This window comes from Pongo pygmaeus, chromosome 3, assembly GCF_028885625.2.
Source record: "Pongo pygmaeus isolate AG05252 chromosome 3, NHGRI_mPonPyg2-v2.0_pri, whole genome shotgun sequence".
NCBI classification, from domain to species: domain Eukaryota; kingdom Metazoa; phylum Chordata; class Mammalia; order Primates; family Hominidae; genus Pongo; species Pongo pygmaeus.
The window spans coordinates 7,904,198-7,924,692 of record NC_072376.2 but is presented as its reverse complement, the minus strand read 5'-3'; the positions used below and the strand labels follow the sequence as shown (position 1 = coordinate 7,924,692).

The 20,495-nt window shown below is 45.4% G+C and overlaps 1 long non-coding RNA gene across 1 annotated transcript in view; it reads left to right on the top strand.

Annotated features, from left to right (window-relative positions):
• LOC129034928 (uncharacterized) overlaps nt 1–18,217 on the top strand; it is a 61,050-nt gene extending 42,833 nt beyond the window's left edge. The window contains exon 3 of the long non-coding RNA XR_008502052.1: nt 18,027–18,217. This is a non-coding gene — a long non-coding RNA (uncharacterized LOC129034928). The remainder of the gene's footprint in view (nt 1–18,026) is intronic.
• Nucleotides 18,218–20,495: the final 2,278 nt, after the last annotated feature.

Genomic DNA, 20,495 nt, shown 5'->3' with positions numbered 1-20,495 from the left:
TTCCTATCCAGGTTTTCATGTTTTTACATGTATGCATATATTCATAAAGAATACTGCATATAATACTGTTTTCTGGGCTTCAAATTTTACAGATGTTTCTTACTGGACATATTTTTGCACTCTTATCTTTTTCCTACTTGATCTTCTTCTCACTTTCTAACCTTGCTGATCAAAACGGATCTGGCTAGTGTATTTTAATTATTATATGGCATTCAGTCATATAACTATACTACCACTGATCTTTCCATTTCCATATTGATTGGTGTATATGTTGCTGTCAATTCTTTGACATTATAAACAGCACTGAAAGGAACATCCTTATTTGTGTTTTCTTGTGCAAAAGTTCTTCTAGCATATAGACCAAGGACTGTACCTGTTGAGTCATAGAGAATATGCATTTTCCTTTCTCCATCTCTCCCTCTCCTGTTGTTTCTTCTTTTATTAGTGCACAGAACTAAACTATTTATCATTCTTGATTCAACAAATTCTCATTAGTGGTCTATGCATGGCTCACTTGTTTGTTTGTTCTATCTCTCTCTCTCTCTCTCTCTCTCTCTCTCTCTCTCTCTCTCATCTCTCTGTCTTTCTATGTATGTATCTATCCATCTAGGTCCAAATGTATCCCCCAAATTTTATATGTTGAAACTTAATCTCAGTGTGATAGTAGTAAGAGGTGAGACAGTTAGGGGGTGATTAAGTCACGTGGGTGAAAGCTTTATGGGTGGAATTAAGGCTCTGTGAATGTGGGAATAAACAAACTCAGTTTCTCTTAATAAATTCTCACATGTTTCTGTCACCAGATATGTGGGGATTTTCCTTCCACGCATCAAAAAAGCAATCAGTTCTGTAGTGGACACCAGCAAAGTGTCCTGTAATTCAGTTCAGTTCTGACATTGTCTACCTGGAAACAGTGTCAGATCCCACAGGTTGAGGGCTCAGTCCCACAAAACTGTCCCCCACTTCAGATGCCAATCACAAGCTCCGGATTGTCTTATCTGTCCTTCTGAACCACTGGCTATAAATTGGGATTCCCAAGACCCTGTCTTTGGGTTGGATTAATTTGCTAGAGTGGCTCAAAGATCTCAGGGAGATACCTACTTACATTTACTGGTTTGTTATAAAGGATATTACAAAGGATACGTGTGAAGAGATGCATAGGCTGAGATATGGGGAAAGGGGCCCAGAGCTTGCATGCCCTCTCCAGGTGCATCACCCTCCAGGAATCTCTATGTGTTCAACTATCCTGAATCTCTCCAAATTCAGTCCTTTTGGTTTTTTATGGAAGCTTCATTATATAGCCATGATTGATTAAACCATTAGCTATTGGTGATTAAGGTAACTTTTAGCCCCTCTCTCCTTTCTGGTGGTTGGGGTTGGGGGGCTAAAAGATCCAACCTTCTAATCCTGCCTTGGTCTTTCCAACCCCCATTCTGAAGCTACCTAAGGGCTGCTGCCATCAGTCGACTCATTAGTATATAAAAAGGCACATCACTTTGAAGATTCTAAGGATTTTATGAGTTGGACACCAGGACACTGGGATGAAGACCAAGACCAAATACATATTTTACAACATCACAAGGGGCCTTATGAAAGGGATTGAGAGCATAGGCTCATTTCCTTATGTCTCTTCTGCCATGTGAGGACAGCAACTATCCCTTTTACCCTTCCACCCTCTGTGGACACAGCAACAGGGCACCATCTTGGAAGCAGGGAATAGACTCTGAGCAGACGCTGAATCTACCAGCACCTTGATCTTGGATTTCCCAGCCTCCAGAACTGTGCGAATACATTTCTATTGTTTATAAATTACCCAGTCTCAGGTATTTTGTTATAGCAGAACAAACAAACAAAGACAGTATCATCTATCTTTTAATTATTTTTAATAACATAAGAAATTTGAAATCCATCACTGAAACAAAATCTAACCTATATCTAATACGTTTCTGTCTCCTCCCACCTGAAACATCTAGCCAGCCAGAGACAGAGGGACTTCATGGTTTTCTTTTTGGTGCTTTTAGGCATCACAAGGCATCTGAGGGTGGCTATAATATAGCTATTAGATGGCTCTGTGGGTACGGCTATATATTTTTGGTACAAAGTCTTTGTCAGTGATATTTTGACTAAATATTTCAACTTCTCCAAACTGTGTGCATTTTTCATTTTACTGAATATTGCCAGTCGCTCTCAAGTCACTGCATAGGCATACCTTTCTGGAATTGTGCAGTTCCCACCTGCAAACATCCCATCCACACCACTGTTATCAGGCTTAATATTGTTTGCCTGTCTGGTGACAGTAGTTTGGTGTTGTCTTTGCTTGATCTTGTGGTTTTATGATTCCTAGCAAGAATGAGCATCTTTTTATATGTTTATACACCATTTGGACTTTCTGTTCTGTGAATTGTCTCTCATATGTTTTGTCCATTTATTTTCTATTATGCTGTTTGTCTTTTTCTCAAGGGTTTAAAAGCATTTTAATTTGTTCCTATTCTGAAGGTTGCTAATATGTTCTCTCAAGCTGTCTTTTACATTTTTGTGGTGCTTTTTGTCTTACATGCATTAAATTTCCATGTAGTCACAGTTATTCATATGCTTGTGATTAGTGTTTTTTATTGTTACAAAATACACATCACATAAAACTTACCATTTTAAACATTTTAAAGTCTATAGTTCTGTGCCATTAAGTATATTCACGTTGCTGTGTAACAATCACCACCATCCATCTCCAGAACTTTTTCATCCTCCCCAGTTGAAATTCTTTCCCCATTAAATGCTAATTCCCCATTCCCCTTCCCCTATCCCCTGGTACCCACCATTCTACTTTTTGTCTCTATGAACTGACTATTTTAGGTATCTCATTTAAAAGTGGAATTACAAAATATTTATCCTTTTTAATTGGCTTATTTAACTGAGCATAAGGTCTTCACAGTTCATTTATGTTGTAGCGTATATCAAAATTTTTCTTCTTTTTAAGGCTGAGTAATCTTTCAGTATGTGTGTGTGTGTGTGTGTGTGTGTGTGTGTACCACATTTTGCTTATCCCTCATCCATTAATAGACAGTTGATATAGTTTTGATGTCCCCATCCAAATCTCATGTTGAACTGTAATCCCCACATGTTGAAGGAGGGCCTGGTAGGAGGTGATTGATTCATGGGGGTAGACATCCCCCTTACCTTTCCAGTGAGTGAGTTCTCATGAGATCTGGTTGTTTAAAAGTTTGTAGCACTTCCCCCATCTCTCTCTTTACCCTGCTGCCGTGTGAATAAGGTGCTTGCTTCCCCCTTGCCTTCAACTTGATTGTAAGTTTCTTGAGGCCTCCTAGCCATACTTCTTGTTAAGCCTGTGGAACTGTGAACCAATTAAACCTCTTTTCTTGATAAATTATCTAGTCTTAGGTAGTTCTTTATAGCTGTGTGAGAATGGACTAATACAGAAAATAGGTACCAGGAAAGTGGGGCATTGCTATAAAGATACCTGAAAATATGGAAGTGACTTTGGAACTAGGTAGTGGACAGAGGTTGGAACAGTATGGAGGGGCCAGAAGAAGATGGGAAGATGTGGGAAAGTTTGGAACTTTCTAGAGACTTGTTGAATGGTTGTGACCAAAATGCTGATAGTGATATGGACAATGAAGTCCAGGCTGAGGTGGTCTCAGATGGAGATGAGGAACTGAGGAACTTATTGGGAACAGGAGTAAAGGGCACTCTTGCTATGCTTTAGCAAAGAGACTGCCAGCATTTTCCCCCTGTCCTAGAGATCTGTGATACTTTGAACTTGAGACAGATGATTTAGCATATCTGGCAGAAGAAATTTCTAAGCAGCAAAGCATTCAAGAGGTGACCTGGCTTTTTCTAAAAGTGTACACTCACATGTGTTCACAGAGATAGTCTAAAATTGGAACTTATGTTTAAAAGGGGAGCATAGAGTAAAAGTTTGGAAAACTTGAGGCCTGAGCACGTGCTAGAAAAGAAAAGGCCATTTCTGGGGGAGAAATTCAAGCTGCTGGCTGCAGAAATTTGCATAAGTAAAGAGAAGCTGAATGTTAATCACCAAGAGGATGGGGGAAATGTCTCCAGGGCATTTCAGAGACCTTCAGGACAGCCCCTCTCATCACAGATCTGAAGGCCTAAGAGGGAAAAATGGTTTTGTGGGCTGGGTCAGGGCCTTGCAACTCTGTGCAGCCTCAGGGCATGGCATCCTGCAACCCAGTGCTCCAGCTCCAGCTGTGGCTATAAGGGGCCAAGGTACAGCTCAGGCTATTGCTTCAAAAGGTTTAAGCCCCAAGCCTTGGCAGCTTCCATGTGGTGTTGGGCCTGTGGGTGCACGGAAGGCAAGAGTTGAGGTTGGGAACCTCTGCCTAGATTTTGGAAGATGTATGGAAATGCCTAGATGTCCAGGCAGAAGTCTGCTGCAGGGGTAGAGCCCTCATGGATAATCTCTGGTATGACAGTGCATGGTGGGGGGAAATGTGGGGTTGGAGCCCCCGCAGAGAGTGCCCACTGGGGCACTGCCTAGTGGAGCTGTGAGAAGAGGGCTCTCATCCTCCAGATCCCAGAATGGTAGATCCACTGACAGCTTGCACCATGCTCCTGGAAAATCTGCAGGCTCTCAGCACCAGCCTGTAAAAACAGCCATGGGGGCAGTACCCTGCAGAGCCGCAGAAGTGGAGCTGCCCAAGGCCTTGGGAGCTCACCCCTAGCAATAACATGCCCTGGATATGAGACATGGAGTCAAAGAAGATTTTGGAGCTTTATAATTTAATGACTACCCTGCTGGGTTTTGGACTTGCTTGGGGCCTGTAGTCCCTTTGTTTTGGTCAATTTCTCCCATTTGGAGAGGAAATATTCACCCAATGCCTGTACTCTGTATTTATGCAATGTCTGTACCTGATTGTGTCTTGGAAGTAACTGACTTGTTTTAGATTTTATGGGCTCATAGGCAAAAGGGACTTGCCTTGTCTCAGATGAGACTTTAACTTGGACTTTTAAGTTAATGCCAGAATGGGTTAAGATTTTGGGGGACTGTTGGGAAGGCAGGATTGATTTTGAAATGTGAGAAGGACATGAGATTGGGAGGGGCCAGGGGTGGAATGATATGGTTTAGCTCTATGTCCCCACCAAAATCGCGTGTTGAACTGTAATCCCCATGTGTTGAAGGAGGGCCTGGTGGGAGGTATTGATTCATGGGGGCAGACTTCCCCCTTGCTATTCTAATGAGTGAATTCTCATGAGATCTGATTGTTTCTTCTCAAAAAAGGAGGTTTGAAAATCTGTAGCACTTTCCCCATCTCTCTCTATCTCCTGCTGCCATATGAATAAGGCGCTTTCTTCTCCTTTGTCTTTCACCATGACTCTAAGTTTCCTGAGGCCTTCCAGCCATTCTTCCTGCAGAACTATGAGTCAATTAAACCTCTTTTCTTCATAAATTACCCAGTCTCAGGTAGTTCTTTACAGCAGTGTGAGAATGGACTAATACAACAGTTGAGTTACTTCCAACCTTTTGGCTATTGGGAATAATGCTGCTCTGAGCATAGGTATATAAATACGTGTTTGAGTCCCTGCTTTCACCTCTTTTTGTTATAAACCCAGAAGTGGAATTGCTGGATTATATTTTTAATTTTTTTGAGTAATTTCTATTATATTTTTCCACAGTGGCTGTGCCATTTTACATTCTTATCAATAATATACAAGGGTTCCAATTTCTCCATCTTCTCACCAACACTTGATTTTTCTGTTTTTATTTTTTTTAAATAGTAGTCATCCTAATGGGTGTGCAGTGGTATCCTGGTTTTGATTTGCATTTCCCTAATGATTAGTGATGTTGAGCATCTTTTCATGTGTTTATTGGCCATTTGTATATCTTCTTGGGAGAAATGTCTATCAAGTCCTTTGCCTATTTCTGAATCGTGCTGTTTCTTTTTTGTTGTTGTTTAATTCTAGGAATTCTTTATTCTGGAGTTAAATCCCTTATCAGATATATAATTTGCAAATTTTTTCTCCCATTTTATGAGCTACCTTTTTACTCTGTTGATAGTGCTCTTTGATATACAAAAGCTTTTAATTTTGATGAAATCCTGCTTATCTATTTTTTCTCTTTTAGATTGTGCTTTTGAGTTCATATCCAAGAAATCATTGCCAAATTCAATGTCATGAACTCTCCTCCTCCTTTTTTGCATTTTAAGGTATCTTTACCTTCAATAAATTTATATTTTATTTAAAATATATTTTATTTTTTATATTTAAACTTTTGTTGAGGAAAAATATATTTTTACAAATGAAATGAGAAAGGGGTCCAATGTATTTAATTTCATGAGGCTTCCTGATTGTTACAAACCATTTATTGAGTAATACTTTTTCTCCAATGATTTGTAATGCTAGCTTTGTACCTATATATGGGAGTGGGGAAGTCTACCTCTCTCATGCTCTTTATTCATTTTTACTAATCTATATCTTACCCCTGGGTCAACATTACACTGTCATTAATACAGTATATAATTAGTTTTGCCCTCTGGTAGGGCCTGTTCCCTTTTGTGGAGAAAAGAACTCATATAGCAGGCATGATACTGCTCTCTTTAGAAAGTCCTGCTTACAAAGTTGGCCCTGGAATGATGGCCGGGAACTTGGATTTGGGGATGGTTGCCACCATTTCCAGAACTGATAAGAGTGGCTCACTGGGTCTAAAGCATTTGTACAAACAGTAGGTTCATGTTGACCACCTGCTTTACTCCCAGGAGTCCGGAAGTTAGGTGCATGTCAGGCAGAGGGGGCCCATGTATCCAGCCTGCAGTAAAAACCCTGGACAATGAGTCTCAGTGGCCTTCCCTGATAGATGTGGTGTCATAGCACATTGCTGGAAGAATCACGTGAGTCCCATGCGACTCCACTGGGAGAGAACCCTTAGAAGCTTGCACCCGGTTTTCTCTGGACTTTGCCCCCATGCCTTTTCCCTTTGATAATTTTGCTTTGCATCCTTAACTGTCATAAGTTATGGCCGTGAGGATGACCACATGTCAAGTCCTGTGAGTCTCCTGGTGAATCATTAAACCTGGGGTGGTCTTAGGGCCCTGAACACGCCCTTTCTCCTTCTCTGGTAACTCTTTCTTCTTTTTATTCAACAATATCTTGGTTATCCTCATATTTTTATTCATTTTTATGACTCTTACAATTCTCGATGATTCAGTTGACATCTCATTGCATTTGCTGATAAATCTGGGGGTGGAAAGGGATCAATATCTATGTCTGTACCAAATATTGTGTGTTCATTCTCAGTGCCAGCCTCACCATCCTGAGCTCTTCCCTGTGCCTCTGGATCATGGAGCCTAAAAACTACGTTTCCCAGACTCTGTTGTTCATGGGCCCAGTGAGAGTCCATCATGCAAGGCACTGGCATGAAGTTGGAAGGAGGAAGTGAAGGCCTATTTCTTCTCTCTGGGACTCTGTGTGTATGGCAAAGCACAGACATGGAATTTTGACCACAACTTTGAGCATCCTTTTGAGAAGCACTCACATTGGGCTCCAGCACCTGCCCTGTGATCCCAGAACCCTCAGAATTCCTGACCATGCTCTTCCTGGGTTTTGCTCCCTCAGCTTTCCAAAGACTATGAAAACCTCCATTTCTGTATCATATCTCTTCATCCTTAGAGTTCCCAGAATGGTTTCTCTTTCCCTGGCCAGACCTTAACTAATATTGTTAAATCAAGTTTAGCCTAAAGCTGCCTCCTTACATATTTTAAGTTCAGTCTGAAGGTTTATCTGTACATAATAAACTGCAACTGAATTGGATGTGTAAACAGACTAACCTACTCTTGTACCAATCACTGTGTTTGGACGAATTAAAGACAGCCAACTGTTCAAACTGTTCAAATAAGGCAAATGCCGAGCTACAACCAATCTACCTGTTTCTGTGCCTCAATTCTATTTTCTGTAGGTCACTTTCCTTTTTCTGACCATAAATGTTCTTCCACCACATGGCTGCGTTGGAGTCTCTGAGCCTACTGTGGTTCAAAAGGTTGCCTGATTTGCAAGTCATTCTTCGTTCAATTAAACTCTTTTAAATTTAACTTGTCTACGGTTTTGCTTTTAACAATATAACACCAGCTGGGCACAGTGGCTCATGCCTGTATTCCCAGCACTTTGAGAGGCTGAGGTGGGCGGATCACTTGAGGTCAGGAGTTCGAGACCAGCCTGGCCAAAATGGCGAAACCCTGTCTCTAGTAAAAATACAAAAATTAGCCGGTCATGGTGGCACCCGCTTGTAATTCCAGCTACCTGGGAGGCTGAGGCAGAAGAATTGCTTAAACTCAGGAGGCAGGGGTTGCAGTGAGCCAAGATCCCAACATTGCAATCAGCCTGGGCGACAAAAGCAAGACTCCATCTCAAAAACAAAAACAAAAACAAAAAAACAATATAACACCACTCTGGTTCCTCCATGCTCCATCACTTCATTTATTTAGGTCTTTTTTATATCCTTGATAATTTTATAAATTTCTCTGTAAAGTCCACCAGCAGAATTGAGCTCCCATTGTCCACAGCAGCATTTGTGGTAACTGTTATGATCTGAATGTTTGTATCTTTCCAAATTCATGTGTTGAAAGCTAATCGCCAATATTATAGTATTAGAGGGCAGGGTCTCTGGGAGATGATTAGGTCATAGGGGTGGAGACCTCATGACTGGGACAAATGAGGCCCACAGAGCTCCCTTGCCCCTTTCACAATGTGAAGAGGCAGCAAGAAGGCCCCATCTAGAAACCATAAGAAGGCCTCATCTAGAAACCATAAGAAGGCCTCATCTGGAAACTATAAAGCAGGCTTCTCGAGACACCAAATCTGCAGTGCTTTGGTCTTGGACTTGCCAGCCTCCAGAACTGTAAGAGATAAATATCTGTTGTTTATAAGCCACCCAGTTTATAGTATTTTGTTATAGCTGCATGAACAGACTAAGACAATAGCAAACCCTCACACTGGTTTCTTTTCCTGCTTTCCTGTCTCACTTGCCTTGTTCCCTTACTCCTGCTTCCTGGGATCATCTTCCTTAATAAGCCACATGTTTAAGTCCATTCTCACACTGCTATAAAGAAATACCTGAGACAGTCATTTATAAGGAAAAAAGTTTAATTGGCTCACAGTTCCATGGGCTGTACAGGAAGCATGACTCTGGCATCTGCTCAGCTTCTGGGGAGGTCTCAGAAAGCTTACAATCATGGCAGAAGGCAAATGGGGAGTGAAGCATCTCACATGGCAGGAGCAGGAGCAAGCCAGAGAGGGAGGAGGTGCTACACACTTTTAAACAACCAGATATTGTGATAACTCACTCACTATCATAAGAATAGCACCAAGGGGATGGTGCTAAACCATTCATGAAGGACCATCCCCATGATCCAATCACCTCCCACTGGGCCCCACTTCCAACTTTGGGGATTAGAATTTGACATGAAATCTTGGTGGGGACACAGATCGAAAACATATCACTGCTTATGTCTAAATCCCTGTCTCGGCTTGAAAGAAACCCACACTAAAATATGCATTTACTCAGAAGCCATAATAGCAATAGCTACTATAACTGGATGTTTACCATATGCTGGGCATGTGGTTATGCCGAACAAACATTATCTCCTTTAATTCTCCCAGAATTCCCATGGTGCACTTACTTTATGAACAAGGAAACAAAACACAGAGAGCTGAAATAACTTGCTTGAAGTCAGAAAGCAAGGACCTGGCAGAGCCTGGGTTCTAACCCGGGACTCCCCAACTCCAAATTTTTGAACTTGCGCCACCCCTACTCTGATGTGAAAGTCCAAGTCCTTCCATGAGTGTGTTGTGTGACTTTGGTTCCATCATTTTAAATCTCTGAACTCGCCTGGGTCTGAATTAGATGATCTCAAAATCTCTTTCTAGCATTAGCAGATGATAGCCCTGTGACTCCAGAACGCAGATCACCTTCCGAGTGTCCCTTCCTCAGTGGTTTGCACAGAACTAAGGACATAGTTCCACCTCCAGTTCTACAGCCCTTGCAGATCCCCTACACCATGGCTGTCTCACTGATAAAGGCCAGAGCCCAAGTCTGGAAATCCACAATCCACGCAGAAAGATGGAAGGAGCCTGGGAAGAGGGAATGAGCTCCCTCCGTGAGGCCCAGGGGCAAGAGGAGCCCCATACTGTTCCAGCCCCCACAAGGGATGGCTTTATGCTTCCTACAGAGGGTAGCCTTGCAATGTGCATAAATTAAGCACAGTTCAGTCTTTATTGCCATGCAAAGCCTTGGGAGGACTGTTTTATATGTCTCTGTTTGCATGGCGTTAGCATCATATAGGCTGAAATTAATTCCACCAGACGGGCTGCTCACAAGCAGAGCCAAGAATTTCCTGGGAAGGAGTTAGGTCTGACTTTGGCAGCCGCTGTGTGCAGTGATAAAGGCCTCTCAGACAGTCTCACACAGCTGGGGCATCCAAGGGTATTATATTCTTTGGCCCCCGAGGGCTATTTCTCCCTCTTCCAGAAAACTGGGTGTGGAGTATGGGCTTGAAGTCAAGGCTGATCACAGATGGGAAATGGACCCTGGCATTCTCCCTCATCCCTGGATCATTTGATCGATGAGGCTAGGGAATCCCAAACAGGCCAGCCATCGTCCCTGTCTCAGAGCGCTGAAGCCATTGGGCCTGACTTCTGGGCTGGCTCCCCTGCCCTGAAACCAGACTATTACCCACAGGAGATGGTTCCCTGAGCCCTGTGTCCTTGTTTCTGCCTTGAGTTCCATTGGTCCTTTGTTTTGCAAAGAACTTCTAATATGTTGTCCTATTTGAGGCACTGCAGAGGCCAGGAAAGTAGGGGAGGTGATATTATTAGACATGCTAATAATCATTATGATAATCACCACCATTTATCAAGCATTTCCCTCTGTACCAGCCCCCTTGGAAGCACTTTACACCCATGAACACATTGCTTTGCAGAGAGGCCCAGAGAGGAGAATGAAATGACCGAGGGCAGAGACACTCCGAGGGAATCTGCTCTGTGCCAGCCTCCTCCCCAGAAATTTCACAATCCAGAACTGTTGCAAAGCTTGCAGCTTGCCAAACATATTGTGTTAATCTCCATCCCTTTGCTTATGCGCTTCCATTTATGTGTCTAGCATTCCCTGGAAAATGCCTATTCATCCCTCAAAACCCAGCTCAGGATGCATTTCCTTCTGCAAGCCGTGTTGTATCTCCCCAGGCTGATTGCATCTCCATTCAACTAGCATGTATTGGGAAGATTTCAAAAGGAATAAAGAACTCTTGTCTGCACAGGAGCTCAGTTTAGCGGCTGCTGAGTCCAGTCCCTCTTCAGAGCCGGTCCCCTCCCTGATTGTCCCAGCCATCTTCCTCACCCTCCAGATTCCTGTTGGGTTTTGCCAAGGGGCGACATCAGCAGGAGATCTGAGGGTGGGAGAAGAGTGTGAATGGGTGTTGGTTCCCCTAACTCCCTCTCTGTGTGGTGTATGCACCATGTCTTTTGTGTTCTGTATTCAGATTCTTTGACCTCTGAGGCCTTGCTAATCCTGGAGGGACTGCCCCTCCCAGGGCTGGCCAATCTAGAAATGGTCAACAATTCACTCAAGAGTGTGCTTTTCAAACGCCAACCAACCGATCCAGAGCCCACACCCTCCACCTCCTCCCCTATGGGGCTGTCACACTCCACCTGCCCTGATCATCCCAGGGCTGGAAACCAGACAACGCAGGGCAGCAACTCTGTGCCCCAGATCAGCTAAAATTATTCAAACCAGCAATCCTAAGCCTGCCTGCCCTGCCTCTTTCGTTCCTTCCCATCAAAACCTCAATGGAGCCTCTTGCCTACCGTGTCTCCCCTCCCTGTCTCCTGACCCACCCAGGTGTTTCCCCAGTGGCTCTTCATAGCGTGGTGGGCCCTTTCTTATTGGGAACTCTAAGCGACAAATGATCTTTTCAGTGTCAGTCCTCTCCCAATCTGCTGGCCTTACCATACCAAAATAATATTAATATGGCCAGGAGCAGTGGCTCAGGCCTGTAATCCCAACACTTTGGGAGGCCAAGGTGGGCAGATCACCTGAGGTCGGGAGTTCGAGACCAGCCTGACCAACATGGAGAAACCCCGTCTCTATTAAAAATACAAAATTAGCTGGGCATGGTGGCACATGCCTGTAATCCCAACTACTTGGGAGGCTGAGGCAGGAGAATCGCTTGAACTCGGGAGGCGGAGGTTGTGGTGAGCCAAGATCACATCTTTGCCCTCCAGCCTGGGCAACAAGAGCAAAACTCCGTCTAATAATAATAATAATACATACATACATACATACATGAACACATGAGGTTGCTTAGGACGGGCTGCTTCTGTCTCCTAGAGCCCCACTGCTCTGGCCCGTTGCTCCCATCTTGTGCTTCTGTCTCCATTCCAGTGACCACCCCCTCACTCCCCATCAGGCCTAGGAGGAGTGACACCACCCCCTGCCCTTAGCCCCTGCGTTCTACACTGTCTCTTGCTGGTTACCCAAACCTCGTTCACAACTTGGTGAGTAGTCTTTGTATTAAAGTCTTTGTATTAAAGTACACAGTTTGAGAGTCTCTGTTTCTTGGTGGGGATGGAGCCATGAGCAGACAAGTTGAACACCCTCCTCTCCATCTATCCAACCGCCTTCACTTGCTTGTCTCGAAATCTGCCTCCCGCAGGACTCTTGAGTCCAGCCTCTGCTTCCCACATCTTGGTGTCCCTGCACAGCAAAGCAATCCCCATCCTGCAGGGAGCTGAGACAAGCAGCAGGATGGGAGGACAGCATTTGGTGGTTGGTCCAATGGAGGGATTGATGGAGGAGTCACAGAGGATGCCCAGGTCTCCAGTCTCACCAGTGGTGGGGCCAGACAGAGAATAGGCTTGTGGGGGAAAGAGATGAATTCATTCATGGTGTACAGAGCTGGAGGGGCCTGTGGCATCCACATGGCCAGTGAACCAGGGAAGAGGGGGTCATGGTGTGGAGAGACCCCCCAGGAACCATGCAGAGAGGAATGGGAGTGGGTCCTTGGGAGCCGGGCTGGCATGTGGAAGCAGCAAGAAGCCACTGCTGGGGCGAAAAGCAGGGAGAGGAGAGGGCAGAGCCCAAGGGCCAGGCAAGGCAGGCTCTCACGGGGAAGTCCCAGGGGCGTGGCCTGAGAGGGACCTTTGAATTTGCCAACTGAAACATCATGCGGGCCTGTGGTTTTTGCGGCAAGGAGGAGGCGGCAAAGGTGTGTTTGAGCAGGTGAGGATGACCATGGAAGGTGCATGAGTCCTGACATGGGTGTGCTCAGAGGATAGCCTCGGATACGCGCAGGTGCGTGAGTCCTGACATGGGTGTGCTCAGAGGATAGCCTCGGATACGCGCAGGTGCGTGAGTCCTGACATGGGTGTGCTCAGAGGATAGCCTCGGATACGCGCAGGTGCGTGAGTCCTGACATGGGTGTGCTCAGAGGATAGCCTCGGATACGAGCAGGTGCGTGAGTCCTGACATGGGTGTGCTCAGAGGATAGCCTCGGATACGCGCAGGTGCGTGAGAAACTGTTGAAGGAAAGCGAACATGGGCAGGAGGGGTGTTGGGGGCTAAACTGTGTCCCCCTCACCCACATTCACATGTGGAAGCCCTGAAACCCCATACTTCAGAGTGTGATTGTCATTGGAGATAGGGCCTTTAGGGAGGTGATTAAGGTGAATTGAGACCATCAGAGTGGGGCCCCAATCTAGTACAGTTGGTGCCCTCATAAGGAGGGGAAGAGACACCAGAGCCCTCTCCCTTCGAGCATCCACACAGGAAAGACTGTGTGAGGACACAGCAAGAAGGTGGCTGTCTACAAGCCAGGTAGAGAGGCCTTACCAGGAACCAACCCTGTTGCACCTTTATCCTGGACTTCCAGCCTGCCGAACTGTGAGAAGAGAAACTCCTGTTCTTTAAGCTGCCTGGTCTGTAGTGTTCTGTTAGAGCAGCCTGAGCTGACTCATACAACAGGTATGGCCACCTGGCCCAGGTGGGGCAGGTGGGGGAAGGACAGGAAATGGAGAGAGCTGAAGGACAGGCAAAGTTGCGTGGCTAAAAGGGTGGGGAACAGCATTTCATGCAGAGAGAATTGCATGTCCAAAGCCAGGCATGCAGCAAGCCTGGCTCATTGGAATAATCAAAAAACAGGTCATTTTTAGAGTAGGATTTGCCTCTGTGTGTGTGTGTGTGTGTGTCTGTGTTTAGCTTTTCCTTATGTTTTCTTTCTTATGGAGCCTCATATGCAGAGGGTTGTGGTGATCATATCCTTATTGCCTGACCTCATCCCCATCTAGTAGGAGAAAGCCTTTATTTTCACTGATTTCTTCCCTCTTATCCCCATACTCCAGCTCTGTTCCTCCCATAGTCAACCCTTCTACAGTTTCGACATGTACTTTTCAATTATAAAATATGTGCTGCTATTTGTACGGATATATATTTTTTTGTAGGATGTATTGGGTCCTATATCTCGACTTCTCCCTTTCTTCTTTCTTTCTTCCTGTCCTTTCTTCCTTCTCCTTCCTTCCTTCTTTCTTTCTTCCTTCTCTGCCTTGTGTGAGGTCTCAAGATCCATCACGTTGCTGTGAAGTGGTGAAATCTGTCACTCACATGCCACGGCATTGCATCCCCCTCCATTTTCCCTGTGATGGACACACAGGGTCTTTTCCTCTTCTTCTCCTAGGGTGGAGGAGATTTGCAGAGTGTCTGATGAAGGAGGGAGTGAGACAGGAGGCCAGGAACCCCAGGGATGGCAGGATGGGGAGGGTCTAGTTCAGGACAAGGGAGAAGAAGGAGGTCCTATGACCTTTTGTGATTTCTCCAGCGACAGTGTGAGTAGATGGATTTGCCCAGGGTTGGGAATGGCTGGGACCCACGAGATGACAGGGAAGGGAGCAGATGATGTCACCTTCCAGAACACCCTTTCATTTCACCCTGTGAGCATGGGAGGCCCAACTGAGACTGGCTAGTTGCTCTGGGAGGTGGGCTAGTTGGCATCCTTTCAACAGATTGTCTTTAAATACTTGTGGAACGCTTATTTGGTGGGGTGCAGAGAGGAACTTATTTTTATTAATAAAAATTGCGTGCCTCTCTATGCTCAAAATAAGAGATTTATTATGTGAATTTATTATAGGTGATTTTCCAAACCAGACAGCATCTTGGGAGGCATATTAAAGAGTCTAAAATGTAGATAATAAAATAAAGCCCTCATCTGGGGTCAACAGCCCTACATAATACCTCATTCTGTTTCTGAATCTCAGCTGGCTGTGATTTGCAACTTCACATTCCCTCTTGATGGCTGGAGCCAAGTGGATACAGCTTGTGGAGCCTGGCACAGAAATCTATGGCTGAGGTGGATCATCCAGAGAATAGCGTGGTTTAATTTCCACTTCAGGCAGTGTCCACACTGGCAGGACCAGGGTTCAAGCTCCCATTTGGCCAACGCTGTAAGCTATCGTGAGTGGAGACCTGCGCTAACTGGAGCTGTATTTCTGATTTATACCAGTGATGTTTTCATGCCCTTATGAGCCATGTCCCAGGCAGAGGCCTGGCTGGCCACCCTTGACACACCACTAAAGGTAGCTGCTGTAGTCCTCATTTTACAGCTGATGGCACAGGGATTCAGAATGGCTAAGTGACTTGCTAAAAGCCACATAACAAGGCTGGGCATGGTGGTTCATGCCTGTAATCCCAGCACTTTGGGAGACTAAGATGAGAGGATTGCTTGAGCCCAGGAGTTCAAGATCAGCCTGGGCAACAAAGTGAGACCCCCATCTCTACAAAAATTGAAAAAATTAGCCAAGCATGATGGCATGCACCAGCTACATGAGAGGCTGAGGTAGGAGGATTGCTTGAGCCTAGGAAGTTGAGGCTGCAGTGAGCTGTGATCATACCACTGAACCCCATCCTGGGTGACAGAGTGAGACCTTATTTCAAAAATGAAAATTAAAAAATGAAAAGCTACCAACACAAAAGCAATGAAACAGGGATTTGAACTTGGCTGATCTCAGAGCCCTGTTATTGCATTGGGCCTCGTAGTATATAAACCATGTCTTTTTTTTTTTTTTTTTTTTTTTGAGACGGAGTCTCACTCTGTCGCCCAGGCTGGAGTGCAGTGGCGCGATATCGGCTCACTGCAAGCTCCACCTTCCGGGTTCACACCATTCTCCTGCCTCAGCCTCCCGAGTAGCTGGGACTACAGGCACCCACCACCACCCCTGGCTAATTTTTTGTATTTTTTAATAGAGACGGGGTTTCACCGTGTTAGCCAGGATGGTCTCAATCTCCTGACCTCGTGATCCGCCCACCTCGGCCTCCCAAACTGCCGGGGTTACAGGCGTGAGCCACTGCGCCTGGCCAAACTACATCTTTTATTTTCTGTATTCTGATGCTTTCATGTCTGGGACATTGCAGACTGCCCCTTCCCAGGGCTAGCCAATTTCTATAGATTGGAAACCACTCCTGTGAGTGTGACTTTCAGATGTAAACCAACCAGTCCAGATCCCACACCCCAACCACCTCCTCTACTGAGCTCTCAGTCAGGACCACTGTTCCCTCTATGCCCCTAGACAACCCAGGGTAGCTACACTGCCTTGCCCATTCCTTCCCATGGAAACCACAGCTAAGGTTCTTGCCCATGTATTTCTGCCCCCTCTGCCTCCTGACTGACCCTGGTGACTTGCACGGAGTGCTGTGCCTCTCATTTCTAGGGATCCGTGAGATAAAAACTTTTTCATTCATGATAGTCACTTCTTTGAGTCTTATATTTGATTAAAACAAATCCTGGGTCCCCTTAAGAATGCATGGATTTTCTAACAGTCAATATCCTGTTGATGCCAGGTGCCTGGCTCAGAGCTTTCACCCTCCCTTTTCCATTTTGGGTATAATCACATACAGTAAAATGCCACCCGTCTTATCTTCATCAGCCCCAGCACCACCTCCTATTGTCCCAGTTTACCCGCAAGGAAACTGGATAGCAGAGAGGTTCAGTAATTTGTTGGACATGCAGAATAAACCAGCAGCTGAGAAAGAATCAAGTCAATGTCTCATCGATTCCTCTGACTGTCTAACGACAGGGTTGGAAAATAGCCTCCCATTACTTCTGCTTGTGCACCTGACTGAGCCCTCTCTAAATTCTACAAGAATCACTCACTCATTCATTGTCTCACACGCTCATTCACTGTCAGTGACTCTGTGCCCAGCCCTACGCAAGGCACTTGGGCAATAGAGAAATGATTCCAACGTGGTCCTTGTCCTCAAGGCCCTGCAGCCCAGCTGAAGTGGGGCACTCACAGAGAAGCTGGCAAGGCTCAGTGGAGTTGGAGCTGGACTGGGGGAAGCAGAAGCATCCAGGGGCCTCCCTGGACCCGCATGATAAAGGGAACCTACAGCCGACAAGCCCCAGGCTGGCTGGGCTCCACCTGTGCCCTTGAGATCAGAGCCCTCCATGTCCTCTCTTGTATTAACAAGCAGGGAATTTCCGCATCTTCTACCACCTGGAAGCAAATTCCACCAGCCCCTCTGCTCGCCACTCTTCCCTTCTCTTCCCACAAACCCCTTCTCTTTCCTATCTGGTACTGAGGGCTGTGTGATGTTGTCCTTTTCCTGCAAATGACGATGTGAACCTTAGTTATGAGGGTATCCAAAGCCACTTTCTAAATTATCACAAATATCAACTTATCCCCTTATCTGCAGGGGATATGTTTCAAGACCTGCAGTGGATGCCTGAAACCTCAGATAGAATCAAATCCTAAATGCGCTATGTCTTTTCCTATACGCTCATACCTATGATAAGGTTTAATTTATAAATTAGGCAGGCACGATAAGAGATTGACAACATTAGTAATAAAATAGAAAAATCATAACAATACTGTAATATAAGAACAATTATAACAATCTACTGTTATTATAACAATTTACTGTAATAACAATTATAGCAATCTATTATAATAAAAGTTATGTGAATATGGTCTCTCTCTCTTTCAAAATATCTTATTGTACTGTACTCATCTATTTCCAGAGCTCAGTTGATAATGGATAACTGACACAAGGAAAGCAAAAGTGGGTGAGGGAGGCCTGCTGAATTGGGAAATTGTTAGACAACATTCTGCAATGGCTGAACAGTGCTTGTCATTTCAGTGCTGTACAAGAATATTAACTGATGTGGAAAGCTGTCCATTATAATAAAGTTCAAAAAGAACTTGCAAAATATAAGATGCGTTATGATCCCATTTGGTATAAATATTGGAAATGTATGCATCAGTGTCTAAGGATTGGGATTCAGGAGATTTTCCTTTTCTCCCAGCTCATCTGTGGTATTCTCTATTTCTATAAGAACAGGTATTGTGTAAAACAAAAACATTTGCATTTACTACAGTCCCTCCCTGTTTTCTACCAAGTCTGTGTTACTGGGCACAGAGATGGTCCTGGAACAAGAGAGATCTTAGGAAGGAACGGGCCTGTTCCAGGAGCCGGGAATTTGATTGTTTGCCCTTTTGCCCCACAGTGATCCCTCCAGGTCCCCAGGTCGGGTTGAGAGCCCTGTCACAACAACCTTTGGGATGTGGTCCACGCCCATGTCATGCAGTAGGGGGTTCATCTATAAAGCAGAAATAATCACCTCCACTCTCCCTGTTGGAAATTGAATGGCTTTGTGCACATAAAGCACCCAGCCTGAGGCCTGGTACACACTGAGTACTCAGTAAAAGCCCAGCCATGGGCACCCTACCTTGTGCTCTTTTCTCAGCTGTCCTTGTGTTTCTCTGCTTCCATTCCTTATTCCTCTTCGCTCCGTCTTTTCTCACCTTCCGTCTCTAGTCCTTACTCCCATAATCCCTTCTTTGTTTTGCTGTCTCAGCAGGACAGGAGCAATCCTTGTTGTCAAGACCAAGTCTTTTTCCAATGGTGTTATCTCATCAAAGCCTCCTAACCTTGCAGTCAGATCAATGGTGTCATGCCCATTTTACAGACAAGGAAACTGAGGCCCTGCATGATGCACTGTCCATTGGGATTGGTTTTGGATGGCTGTCTCAAGTCTCCAACGATCCTGTAAGCACTAAGGGTAAAGACTGCGTCTCCTTCACCCTCTGTATCCCACACCCTCTACCCTGCACCCATCTTGTGAAGCCAAAAGAGGTGGGGCCTGGGTAAGCAGGAAGGATCTAGTACGACGGTGGTGGTGAGAGGATTATGCCACAGTGTAGAAAGAGTAGTTAGATTTAGAACTCTTAGCTCCTGTTCGGGTGGCCTCTTAGAAGTAGCTAACTTCTCTAAGCCCAGTTTCCTCATCTGTAAACCAGAGATAATAACAGTCCCCACCCTCCATGGGCCGCTGTGATGATTAAATGAGAAACATACATAAAACTCTTAACAGGAGAGCCGGGTGGGCCATGTGTGTGCAGGCAGGTCAGCCGGGTGGCACGGTGCTCTGGACTGGAGGCGGGGCAGGGTCTTCAGCTTCCTCACCTGGGGCAATGACTCTGCCCCAGCCTTACCAGCCTGGTGTTCTGGGTGCTACTGGAGTGGGGGTGGCACTCAACTGAGGGTTGGGGGCTTCACAGCAAATTCATTTCCACCCGCCCAGACCATCCCCTGCTCCCTTTCTTACCAGGACTCATGAAAACCCGGTCGCATTTTCCCTTTGCTCTTGATGAACAAATAACCTTGAACATCTGAAAATAAAATGTCTACGGCCCCCACAGCCTACTGAGGTTGTGTGGCTCTGCAGACATTATAAAACATCAAATTAGATGGAAAATTGCCCAGGGTCCCTGTAAATGAAAATTACTCTTTTTTATAGGGGGAAAAAATGACCCTTATAATCGCAACAAACAATTCTGGGCTCTTCCTTTTATTAGCCAGCTCACATGGCAAGCAGTATTTTCTCATTCCACCGCTTTGGCCCCAACCCATGTTTTTACCACATTTTGCTTTGCACATTTTCACAGCATTGTGACATGAAAATGAGGTTCTGCCCTTGTCTTGAGTTCCTGTTGGAAGGGGATGTTTTGCCTCTGCAAAGTTTCAGCCTCCTGGTGGGTGCTGGCTGGATCCAGGCTTGGTGTAGGGTGGTGAAAGAGCACTGGATAGGGGGTTAGATGACTAAGCCTGCTGTGTGACTTCCGGCTGGTTGCTTAACCTCTCTGGGCTGCACTTTCTTCCTCCATGATAGGAGAGAGCTGGATTGGGTTAGGGATGGCACGGTCAATGCCTCTAGGTGCCAGGAAGGTGATGTCCATGTGTGATGGCCCTGTGCAAAACACCCTCGACCTCCATGGGGTCAAGCCAGGGCTTGTGGTCTCCCATTCATGTCCACGTCCCGACATAAAAACTTAGGCATTTTTTTTTCTTTTTTCCTGTAGGACCTCACAAGAATATTTTGGAAACAAGACAAAGAGGGAAGATGCTGTTGGCTGTAGCTCAGAGCTTCTCAACACAGGGCTGATTTGGGCCCTGATTTGGCCACGTCTGGGGCGTTTTTGGCTGTCAT